This window comes from Halichoeres trimaculatus, unplaced genomic scaffold, assembly GCF_033239565.1.
Source record: "Halichoeres trimaculatus isolate MK-OKI-2021-1 unplaced genomic scaffold, fHalTri1.1 fHalTri1_scaffold_23, whole genome shotgun sequence".
Lineage (NCBI taxonomy): Eukaryota > Metazoa > Chordata > Actinopteri > Labriformes > Labridae > Halichoeres > Halichoeres trimaculatus.
The window spans coordinates 1,898,504-1,910,809 of record NW_027437201.1 but is presented as its reverse complement, the minus strand read 5'-3'; positions in this window follow the sequence as shown (position 1 = coordinate 1,910,809).

Genomic DNA, 12,306 nt, shown 5'->3' with positions numbered 1-12,306 from the left:
ACTGAGTATATATCTGGTTCTCTCATTTCATTTAATTCAAAGAAAAGAGGGAGAGAAAAGACCAAGAAAAAAGAGACAAAATAAATGTTTGTCACTCAGGATTTACCCGTGATTTCCCATAGTTCTCTGTTTTGGTCTTTATTTTTAACGTGATCTAAAAAGATGGAGTACATTATTGTGAGGAGGATGAGGTGGAGACACTGGGAGAGTATACAGTATATCACCAAAGGCTCTGCTTGGCGATGACAAACCAGGAGTGCAGGTGGATCAAAAGTATTCTGAATGGATAAGCCAGCTGTGTAACTGCCTCTTAATTTTTTACTCCGAATAAAGACAAAGGAACAGATTACATCTGTCCCGGGAGCTGGCCCACGGTGACGCGCGTCGTGTCCTCCGATGTGCCCCGCTGTCCATTGTCCTGCTACAGGGACCGTCTTCGCTACCAGCACTCTCTCCACGGTGCTGTAGATCACTCAGACCAATCAGACGCTGCGCCTCGGCCGCAGGGCATTTAAAGGCGAGGAGAGGCGCTCATTTGATTGGTGAAAACAGCGCTCGGCTGTGTTAAACCCACTCACAGCTTTTCTCCTCCCTCTCTGCCATTTGCGCGGAGGGAGGCGTGGACGCGCAGCTCTGCGCTCATCTGCGCTCATCTGCGCTCATCTGCGCTCATCTGCGCCTGGACTGTGCCTCTCTTGGAACTGCAGGAAACTTGCAAAGTGTGCCGGTCACGCCCTGTGCGCACGGCAAAGGCCGGCACAAGGCAGGTGCGCCTGGTCTACGAAATTAGAGCCCTTTGTGTGTTCAAGGGAGTGCGTGTATTGTGAGTATGTGAATTGGTGGGGGGAGGGTCTTATATTTTAAATTAATGCAATTATATAATTTTCTACTTTTTATTTTTTTCATAATTTATTCTTTATCCCATATAAAGCACTTTGTATTATGAAGTCCTGAATGTAAAGTGCTACACTAATACAGTTTGATTGTTAAACATATTTTTAAAGATTCTGTGTTTTGTAATGCACACGTGTGTAGTAAATTTGCACTGATAGCTGAATTTGTTTTTATAAGACCCATGAGGAAGAGTAATATGGAGTAATAACTCAAAAAGTATCTACCTCTTCCTACGCCTTTTTGAACATGTATAATTACTTCATTTCTTTTTTCCCTTTGTGTGAGAATGGCATTTCCCAATTTTCTATTTCATTGCATGCAGTAAACATATAAATAAAATACAATTTATTTCAATACAATTCTAACCAGTCATCTGTTCATGTGGTGTTTTATGACTGGGCTCTCTTTTTTTTCAGCCCAGCCTGTACTGGAAAAAAGGTCATTCATCCAGCTCAGAAACATGATCACATGTATGATGCCTGAAAGCTGGACTCTTCTCTACCTGGACTACGGCTGCTACTGTGGATTAGGAGGCTCTGGCACACCTTTGGATGATACAGACAGGTCATGATCCGGTCATTCTGCTTCTTTAAGATAACAGGGACTTTAAAACAGAGACATTTTCCTAAAACTGTCTTGCTTGATCTTGTAACTGGTAGGTGCTGTCAAGTCCATGACAAGTGTTACGGTGATGCCCAAGCCCACCCTAAGTGCAGGAATTCCCTCGTTCTACCCTACTTCAGGCACTACAGCTACAGCTGTGACCACTCCGGGAAGATCACTTGTAGCAGTAAGTACACAAACTCTCTTCTGCACACTAAAGACTCCTGGGTCAAAAATAACCCATAATGGGATATTTTTGACCCAACTGCTGGGTTAAAAGGGGACCAACTAATTTCTGGGTTATATCAACCCAGACATTTGGGCTGTTGTTTTTGACCCAACTTCTGGGTTAAAATAACCCAACATTGTAGTCAATTTAACCCAACTTCTGGGTCAAATTAATTTCAAAGTTTAATCAGTGTGTTCATTTGCTCGGACCACCTGACATTTTGGAGGGTTTGAGGTGCCCAAAGAAAAAAAAGTAGATTAAAAGAGTATTGTATGAGTGTGCTGGAGATATATTATTACATGAAATAGATTTTTCACTTTAAAGTAATACATGTGATTAATTGCTTAATTTGTTCTGTGAGGAAATGTGCTCTGACACAAAAATACGCATGTCATTGACCCATATATATATATATATATATATATATATATATATATATATATAAATTCTTCTTCTTCTTCTTCTTTTTATTATTATTATCATTATTATTATTATTATTATTATTATTATTATTATTATTATTATTATTATTATTATTACTATTATTGGCAGGTGGAAATCAAAACAATCCACTGCATTTCTGGTTCTGGTTCATGTTGAATATCTAAAAAACACAAAAAAAAAACTGAAACAGAGTCAATTTTTTTTTTTTTTCATTCAAGGTGTAGCTGTAATAATTTTTTGAACAAAGCTATTAACAAGCAATTCATACATAAATTTTTCATTTTATATTTTGAAGTCAGATGCTTACCCTGATCTCTCTGAATATGATGTGTGTTTTAAGTAAAATTAGGTATTTTAGGACCTCCTCATGTTCATATCAGAGCGCTGTGGAGCTCCAACACAATAAAACGGTCTTGTTTTGTTGTCTTTCTTTTTTACAAACTTAAACAGAAAAACAGAATGACACAAAAAAACACGTTTTTATGTTCCGGTTTTAAAAATGGAAAAATGACAAATGAAAAATGAGATTCAGTTAAAATAATTTGTGTGATATTTTTATAATATGGCAGCACATGAGTTCTACGTTGGCATTATGGCACAACTTTCTGGGATGAAATGTCTCCATCTCTCAGCAGTTTCCTTTTGAGGTTGTGTGCATGGCAAAACCTCCCAACAGTCATGATGGAGCACTGCGGAGCATCACTGCACCGCAAAGCAGTACTGATTTCTGCATGTGCCTTACCACTCTCAAAATTCTTCTTCTTCTTCTTCTTCTTCTTCTTCTTCTTCTTCTTCTTCTTATTATTATTATTATTATTATTATTATTATTATTATTATTATTATTATTATTGGCAGGTGGAAATCAAAACAATCCACTGCACTTCTGGTTCTGGTTCATGTTAAATATCGAAAAATCACAAAAAACAATTGAAACAGAATCAAAATTATTTTATTTTATTTTATTTTTTCATTTTTAAAACAACAAAAAAAAAACTTGATTTTTCTGTTATTCAGTTTTTCTGTTTGGGTTTCATAACAGAAAAACAACAATTCAAGACCACTTTTTTCTACTTCTTTATTTTTTTTTTGTCTTTTAATCAGAAAAACAAAGTTATCACACATTTTTTCTTTTTATTTTGGTTTTTGAAAGGACTAACCAAAGAAAGAACCAAAACTAGGATTCTGTTGTTATCAAATCGATTGCAGTTAGTTAGTATAGGATGTGTTTTAATTAATCTTTTTTATCTCTCCTCCAGAGGACAACGGGTGTGGGATGCTCCTCTGTGAGTGTGACAGGGTGGCCGTCGAATGTTTTACCAGATCTCTTTGGACCTTTAAGCACCGTAATGTGCCCAGTAATAAGTGTCAATAAAGAAATAAAACTGGTGATGCATTTGAAACTCAAACTTGGATGTGAATTACATTTGTTTTTGGTGATGATCCAGTATTTCAAGGTTTGTAATATCCATATAGTATCATAAACATTCTTATTCAATATATCATGATGTCTATTTGGTTGCAATGATTATCACGGCCCTTTTATTCTCAGTTATACACTCTGAATTAGAAAGTCTCTACAGTATGTCAGGTGCATCATCCTGAAGTTGTTTTCCAGAATTTTTTTTTGAATATGCTTCTGTCCTTTCAAAATACTCTGACTGACAGCATGTTCACACAAGTAACTAGAAAAGCACTCGGAGAGCGCAGACCAGTGCAGTCCTCAGCCATATTGTCATTTTAACCATAAATATTGCTCCTACCTTTATTTCATCTAAATATTCAGATTTCCTGAAAATTTCATCCAAATCCATCCATTAGTTTTTGAGTTATTTTGTTCACAGACAGACGGACAAACGGACCGACAGCCAAACTCTCCCAAAAACATAACCTCCTTGGTGGAGGTAACCAAAACGGAGATTCCACAGAGGGCACCATCATCTACATTTTCTTCTTTCTCAGTCTACAGAAGTGAAAAAGTGACTGCACTGTTTTCCCACACATTGTGCCAATCTGTGCTTCTACTCCAATAAAATTAATTCACTTTTCACAAGCAAGACTTGATGCATGTTTCATTTGGGTTTATACATGTATTTAACAGAACAGAAAAGAGAAAACTCTTGACATTATACATAAATACAACTAAAGTTTATGTATAGCATCCTAGAGAGCAAGCAACAATGTCAATACTAAACATTTAACTCACCAATAATCTTAGTTACTTTCAGATACCTACAGATTCACACAAGGACATGAATAGATAAATTATATAAATAGTATATATATATATATATATATATATATATATATATATATATATATATATATATATATATATATATATATATATATATATATGCACACACTATTTACTCACTTATATAATATATTTTCAAAAAAGTTACAACTTGTTTCTACCTCATTTTTACCTAATATCTGCAGAGTAGACCTGTAAACTAAAGCAAGTTGTTGTGCTTTAATTTCAAAATTGTTTATACCTAATATCTGCACAGTAGACCTGTAAAGTGAAGTGAGTTGTAGTATCTTAATTTCAAACTTGTTTCTAGCTCATTTCTGTAAGTCAATAAATTGAAGTAGTTTCAGTCTTTACATTGTTACAATTTCTGTACAGTTTCATTTAAACTTTGTATCAAATTGACAAAATGTCATGTTTTTATTTAAAGAATCAAAACACTCTAATCACCAATCCCACTCCATAACCAACAATCAAGTTAAAAATTCCTTAGTCTCATTCATTGCTTGTTGATCAAGGATGGATGTCTTTGCACCACTCAAGTTACACATTCCCTTATACTTTCAGACACTGCTTACAAATGCATTAGTTTGAAAACATGAAACAGTGAAAACTGCTTTCACAAAGTTTTAAAATGAAAAAGCATTAATGCCAATACTTACATACTTATTACAAACGCTGCAACGCCCACCAAATTGTCCAGCCACCATTTGCATGTTTTGGCCAACTGTGGTTCTGTTAAATAATCAATTGTCCCTCTGGTCTGTGTGGTGCTTTGCATAATGTAAAAGCTGCTGCATGTCTAAAAGCCTTCCAGCCTTCCAAAATAATCTCTGGGGTTCATTTGAGAATAGTAGAATTTTACAGCCCAGCTAAGCTTGTGGGGCTGTTTTAAGGAAATTGTTTTTTCCTTAAAACAAGACAGCAACTCAATCTGCAAAAGTTTCGGTAGCACTTTAGATTACAGCCCGCGTCTTACAGTGTAGTTTCCCGTCTCTTACAGTGTAGTTTCCTCAACTGTAGGGGTAACTCTCACACATGTACCTTGACATTTTGCGGTACCTATCGGGTAGTTACGCTCTCGTCTTACAGTGTAGTTTCCCGTCTCTTACAGTGTAGTTTCGTCAACTGTAGGGGTAACTCTCACACATGTACCATGACATTTTGCGGTACCTATCGGGTAGTTACGCTCTCGTCTTACAGTGTAAGTCCCGGAGTCTTACAGTGTAGTTTCCCGTGTCTTACCATGAACTTATCAAAACAGTGTAATTTTCCTGGACATATGCTCTAACTATGCAAACCTTGATGTATCACTTCCTCTTAAGAATCAGCATGGATAAAGATTATGTAGACCAATGATAAAGTTAAAAGCTGTAATGTATTGATGAGTATGGGTTTCACATAATAATGATATTCAGACGTATAAAATAGTTTTATTTTTTTATACACACAGAGACCCCACATTGTAATTCTCCTTTTAAGTTACTGATCCATTAAGATCACACTTGTCTTTGCTTACTGGCTAACTATCCAGTATTTTCTGTTATAAATTGCCTCTGTTCTTCGTTGATGTGTTGTAAGCATTTTGTATATAATTTTATTCAGGCAACTTGGAGGGCAGACCGGGGTCCTTAGGATTTTGCGTATTTGCGTTCATGCCTTTATGCGGGCAGCATGGGGTCCTAAAAGTTGTATATCCCGAACGGGGATTCCGCGATTGTTTAAAAGCATCTTCAAAACATCTTATAAGTTATCAGTGATGCATTCTTGAGGAAGTAAGTACTTCAATAGCTTACAAGTTATCTTTAAGGAGTGTTGAGAGGGGAATAAACATTTAGTTTGTTTGATTATGTGGCAGGAATTTTGACTCTTATTTCCCTTACGTTGCACTGCTAATGCTAAATAGCTAGTGGGCGCATCATTAACGTCTGGTAGACACTGTCTTTGATTCACCTTCTGTTATTTATTGTTTCAGATACCATACACTGCCAACCCTGTTGAGATGCACTACTGATAAGTGGCTGTTGGACGTTGATGTCACACACATTATTCATCCTCTTCGTTCATTCAATCTCCATGCATCCGGCCGCTGCTGTAATGCTGTTTCTTAAAGGATACATAAAAGACTGAACTGTGAACTGTGTATCTGCCTTTACTCTCTGACTGGAGTATCTGTGTGGATAAAGTGTCCAAGCATTATTCATCATAGAAACACAGATGTCAGTAGCTTCAACAGTTCCACTGCAACAACCCAGCACTTTACCTGTAACTACTGGTCAACACCTGGAACTGGACTAGATTATAAAATGCACACTAGTAGAGGGTAGTTGAACATTAAGTACAGCGAACAAGTGTGCACTTTATAATCCAGCCCGGTTCCAGTTGTTGACCAGTAGTAACAGGTAAAGTAGTGGGTAGTTACACAGTAAGTAAAGCCAACATGTGTGCACTTTATAATCCAGCCCGGTTCCAGTTGTTGACCAGTAGTTACAGTAAAGTAGTGGGTAGTTACACAGTAAGTGAAGCCAACAAGTGTGCACTTTATAATCCAGCCTGGTTCCAGTTGTTGACCAGTAGTTACAGTAAAGTAGTGGGTAGTTACACAGTAAGTAAAGCCAACAAGTGTGCACTTTATAATCCAGCCCGGTTCCAGTTGTTGACCAGTAGTTACAGGTAAAGTAGTGGGTAGTTACACAGTAAGTAAAGCCAACAAGTGTGCACTTTACAATCCAGCCCTGTTCCAGTTGTTGACCAGTAGTTACAGGTAAAGTGCTGGGTTGTCGCAGTGGAAGTACTGGACAGTTAGACAGTAAGCAGTGGCTAGTGTTAACTTAATGGCCGGGTTACTTAAAAGGTGAATTACTATGTGGGGTCTCTGTGTGTAAAAAAAAAAAATAAAGTTTTTTTTTACATCTGCAAGTCTTATCATTATTGTGTGAAACACATACTCATCAATACATTACAGTGTTTAGGTTCATCATTGGTCTACTTTATTCACAATACTGATTGTTAAGAGGAAGTGGCACATTAACAGCAAAAGCATGTGCCCAGGAAAATTACACTGTTTTGACAAGTTCATGGTAAGACACGGGAAACTGCAAGTTTCCTGCAGTGCCAAGAGAGGCGCAGTCAAGGCGCAGAGGAGCGCAGAAAGGTGCAGAAAGGCGCATCCACGCCTCCATCCCTGCCCCTCCGCGCAAGTGCCAGGGAAGAGGAGAAAAGGCGAGAGTGAGCTTAACACAGCCGAGCGCTGTCTTCACCAATCAAACGACCGCCTCTCCTCGCCTTTATGTGCTGCTGCTGAAGCACAACGTCTGATTGGTCTAAATAATTCCCGCCAGACCCGGTAGCGGAGACGGTCAGAGCTGCTGTCACTTCAGAAACCGGGAGAACGGACTGGCCATCAGAGCACACATCTAAGGCCATGAAGTGTGTCACCGTGTGGGCCAGCTCCCGGGACAGATGTAATCTGTTCCTTTGTCATTAATAGGAGTACAAAATGAAGAGACAGTTACACAGCTGGCTTATCCATTCAGAATACTTTTGATCCACCTGCACTCCTGGTTTGTCATCGCCAAATAGCAGAACCTTTGGTGATATACTGTATACTCTCCCAGTGTCTCCACCTCATCCTCCTTACAATAATGTACTCCATCTTTTTAGATCACGTTAAAAATAAAGACTAAAACAGAGAAATATGGGAAATCATGGGAAAAACCTGAGTATTTTCTCTCTTTTTTCTTCGTCTTTTCTCTCCCTCTTTTCTTTGAATTAAATAAAATGAGAGAACCAGATATATACTCAGTATCAGATGTTAAGGCTGTTTATTGTTTAATTGTAAGATGTGCATCAAACTTCCAGCTGCCGTCAGGTTAACTTTCCATTATGACAAACAGCTTTAATCTGACATCAGATGTGACGGGACAGTTAATATAGATATAAAAGTATATGCTGGTTCAGACAGTTACATTAAATAGTGATTGCTGAGATTGTTTATTGCATTAAAATGTGCCTGACACTCTGGAAACCTGCCTCTGAGGCTTTGTTGATGTGTGCGCGCGTGTGCGCTTGTCACAGCTGTGGAGGGTGCGCTTCAACATGTGCCGAGAATAGACCAGGTTGGAGACATTTATGCCCTCTCCCAAAGCTGCTATAAAAACATAACAGATTAATATTTTTTAAACTAATTTTTTGCTCCAATCATTCAGTCAACTTCAGTTCTGATAAAAAATACCAAATATTTAATTATTTATGTTATGTTAACCCTTTAAATTCCAATATAAATACATGATGTAAGAATGTTTATGAAAAATACACAAAAAATGAGGTATTATTAATTGAAGAAAAATAAAAAAGGACAAAAATATTATTCTGTTGCGTTTTGTAGTGTGGCTTCATAGTAAAAGAGTGCGGGTACTAGACTGGCCTGCCTGTGGTCCAGACCTGTCCCCCACTGAAAATGTGTGGTGCATTATAAAGCTTAAAATACAACAACGGAGAGCAACAGAGAACATTAAATATCTTGTTTTTGCAGGGTATTCAGTTGAAAACAATAAGTTGAAAAGGATTTGCAAATCATTGTATTCTGTTTTTTTATTATTTACAATTTACACAACTTGCCAACTTCACTGGTTTGGGGTGTTGTGTATGTGCATTTTACCAATGATGAATAGCTAACACATTGGAAACTTTTTGATGAAATTAGCCATTAGTAAGCTATATATATATATATATATATATATATATATATATATATATATATATATATATATATATATATATATATATATATATATTTATATGCTCACATAAGGATTTAATTTTGGTAGATACTGTTTATATATATTTTCTCAAACTTAATTCAAATGTATTTTCATGCTCTTTGTTTTTTAATGAGCTGTCTTTCTTAAACTGTGACCAGCCTTCGGCCCTGAAGCCCCCACAAACACAAGCAGATGCTCACTTGCAACACTCCTGTCTCCTGCTGAGTCCTCCTGCTTTCCTCTCTTCTATGCTATGTTATGTTACTTCTTCTAGATGGAGCAAAGAGGGGTTCCATCCAATCCCATTCGTCTCCATGATGTTCATAAAGGAGGGTAAAGGTCACAGAGTTGTAAATATTCTACTTTGAGACTACATGAGTTGAGCTAATGTCATCATTTAGCTTAAAGCAGTTTGGTTGTACTTATTCATAAATAGAGAGACAACTATATTAGGAAACATCAATTTAAAGGAGAGGAATATAACCATATTCACCATTAACTTAAGGACATTAATCTGCTAGGAGGACCAGAGGCTGGGTGTGCAAAACAACATTATTATTTTTGATGACAAATGTGGAAGTTGGCTTTCTGCTCGATTCCAGGGCTAAAAGCCTGTGGGATTAAATACTATGTTCTGGGATCTGATAATAAAGTTTGCAGTAAACAAAAATAATGAAATGTTCATGTACTGAATTTGAAAACCCAAAGGTTCTTCCTTTGGGTTTTAAAATTATTCTGCCTTCATATGACAATGCCTGGAGACGAGTCAGTACACTGTAAGTCCACTGTAGTGTGCATGCCAGTTCAGTAGATGGTGGTGTAGGTCTGGAGAGAGGCAGCGCTGCTACAACACACACAAAAGAAGAAGAAAAACTTTTCACAAACTACAATGGTGTGTGGACGCACAAAGATGCACAAGTTTCTTTTCTGGACAAAATATCTTTCCAAACATCAATTTAGACAGGATAGTTTTGTCTGGATAACAAACCGAGCACGGCAGGAGGCTCACACATTACTTGGCAGAAGGCTGAGGCTGCTGTTGTTCCTGGTATGCGCAGGCGTACTCAGCATACACACACACACACACACACACACACACACACACACACACACACACACACACACACACACACACACACACACACACACACTTATGTATGTATATGTGTATAAACGGACACATACATACACAAACTAATGGAAAACATAAATTAGTTTTTGCTTTTAAGTTTTGTTCAACTCTATACCTTTAACTAAATGCTTGCTTGTTTACTTGCATGGTAAGCATGTTGTGCCATATTTTATGTATGAAAAGTGCTTATAATAAAAGGTTGATTTATTAATTGATAAATACAGTACATCGTAATATTATCTCCTTATTAATAAAAATGTTTTTAAACATTTTATGTTTTTTTTTTTTTTTTTTTTTTTTTTTTTTTGCACCTCTGACGTTGGGCAATGAATTTCAGTCAGGAAAGACTAATAAGGAAGAGAAGACAGATAGTATGAGTGACCAAATTTAATGAAACAGATAAAGAATTGATGAGTGAAAAAGTCTTTGGCGCTTCGACCCCGCAGGAAGTGATCGTCTCAGGAGCAGGAGGAATGATTGATGCTCCCGTAAACTTCCCCCGGAGCCTAGACGCTGGTGGTGGTGAAGAAGTGTGATGCTGAGTTGAGACTTGAGGGATGACCGAGGCCTGATGGGGTGGTGAAGGGGTGGAGGTGGGTTTGAGGACCTTTCCGCTGAATGACAGCTGACCGGCTGCAGAGAGAGAGAGCATATTTAAATATGACAGCTACGACGGATTGGCTGAGAGAGAATAGGTGGCTGACTGTGATTGGGAGAAAAAGAGATGAGAGGTGGAGTTATGAGGAAGCGGTTAAAGACAGAGACAGAAAAGGGCATGCCAGGAAGATAGTCTTTCTGATTGAACTTCCGCTAAGCTTCATTTCAGCCAGGAAAATTTTTGTTGTGAAGCAGCAGCACTAACCACTGAACACGTGCAGACCTGGGTAGTGAACGCCCAATTAATAATCCTGTAATTTGCGTCTCAGTGCTGTCACTGAGAACATTTATGTGCATTATTAGGTCTAACACACTGTTGTTCGGGAGCTTATTCTAAACATGCTGCCAACCTAAAAACAACTACATGGTGTTGTATTGGAGTACAATCTACATGAACACTGATGAGAGATTTGTATTTTTTTTTTTTTTACCACTGTTGCTCATCTGATCTTAATTTGTCAATTTTTTTTGTCAGATGGATTATCTTTGAATCGGACCCCTTCGCAATACACAGGGTGTAACCATTTTCTTTGTTGTGGTTTGGTGTTGTGTTCAGGTGCTATGTTGAGCTTTTTTTTCATGGGCTTCTTCAGAGGGGCAGAACTGTAATACCCTGAAACCACCAAACACTGCTGGGTCTCAGGCTTCATGGATTAAAGGTGTGTACATCTGCACGTGCAGATCACTCACATGCTCTTCATCTTTCACTTTTTATTACCCATCAAGCCACAGTCCAAGTCACCCAGGAGACAGAGAGATGCAGTTGTTACTAAACGAGACTAAGGATGTATGGGAAACAAGAAGCTAACAGGAACTTTCTTTTTACTACTTTAGCTGCTACAGAATCTGATAATGACACCACCAGTGCCAGTTAGGGATGGGTACCTTTCACATTTAAAACGATACGGTACCGATGCCCGGTACCTGGAAATTGGTACCGGTACTTAACGGTACCAAGTTTTGGTACTTTTTTGTGTTCATGTGGTAAAAAATAACAATTTGTTTAATAATGAAATATAAAAAAATTTCAATTTAACATATTTATTCTTCAATATATAACCTTGCAATACTGTGTTCATGTCCAGCATGGAAAATCACCTACTCTTCCACTCCCTCACAGTCACAAGGATGCATTTAGGTACCTAAACATGGTACATTTTGGTTTTACATGAATCAATACCCGGTACTTTTGACAGAATTTGGTCGGTACCTATAAAAGTACCTAATTCAGTACCCATCCCTAGTGCCAGTAAACACATGCTTCTTGAGTCCTCAAAGTACATTCCAGCCTCGATGCAGCCTTGGTTACTCACTCTTTTGCCAACCTGACAT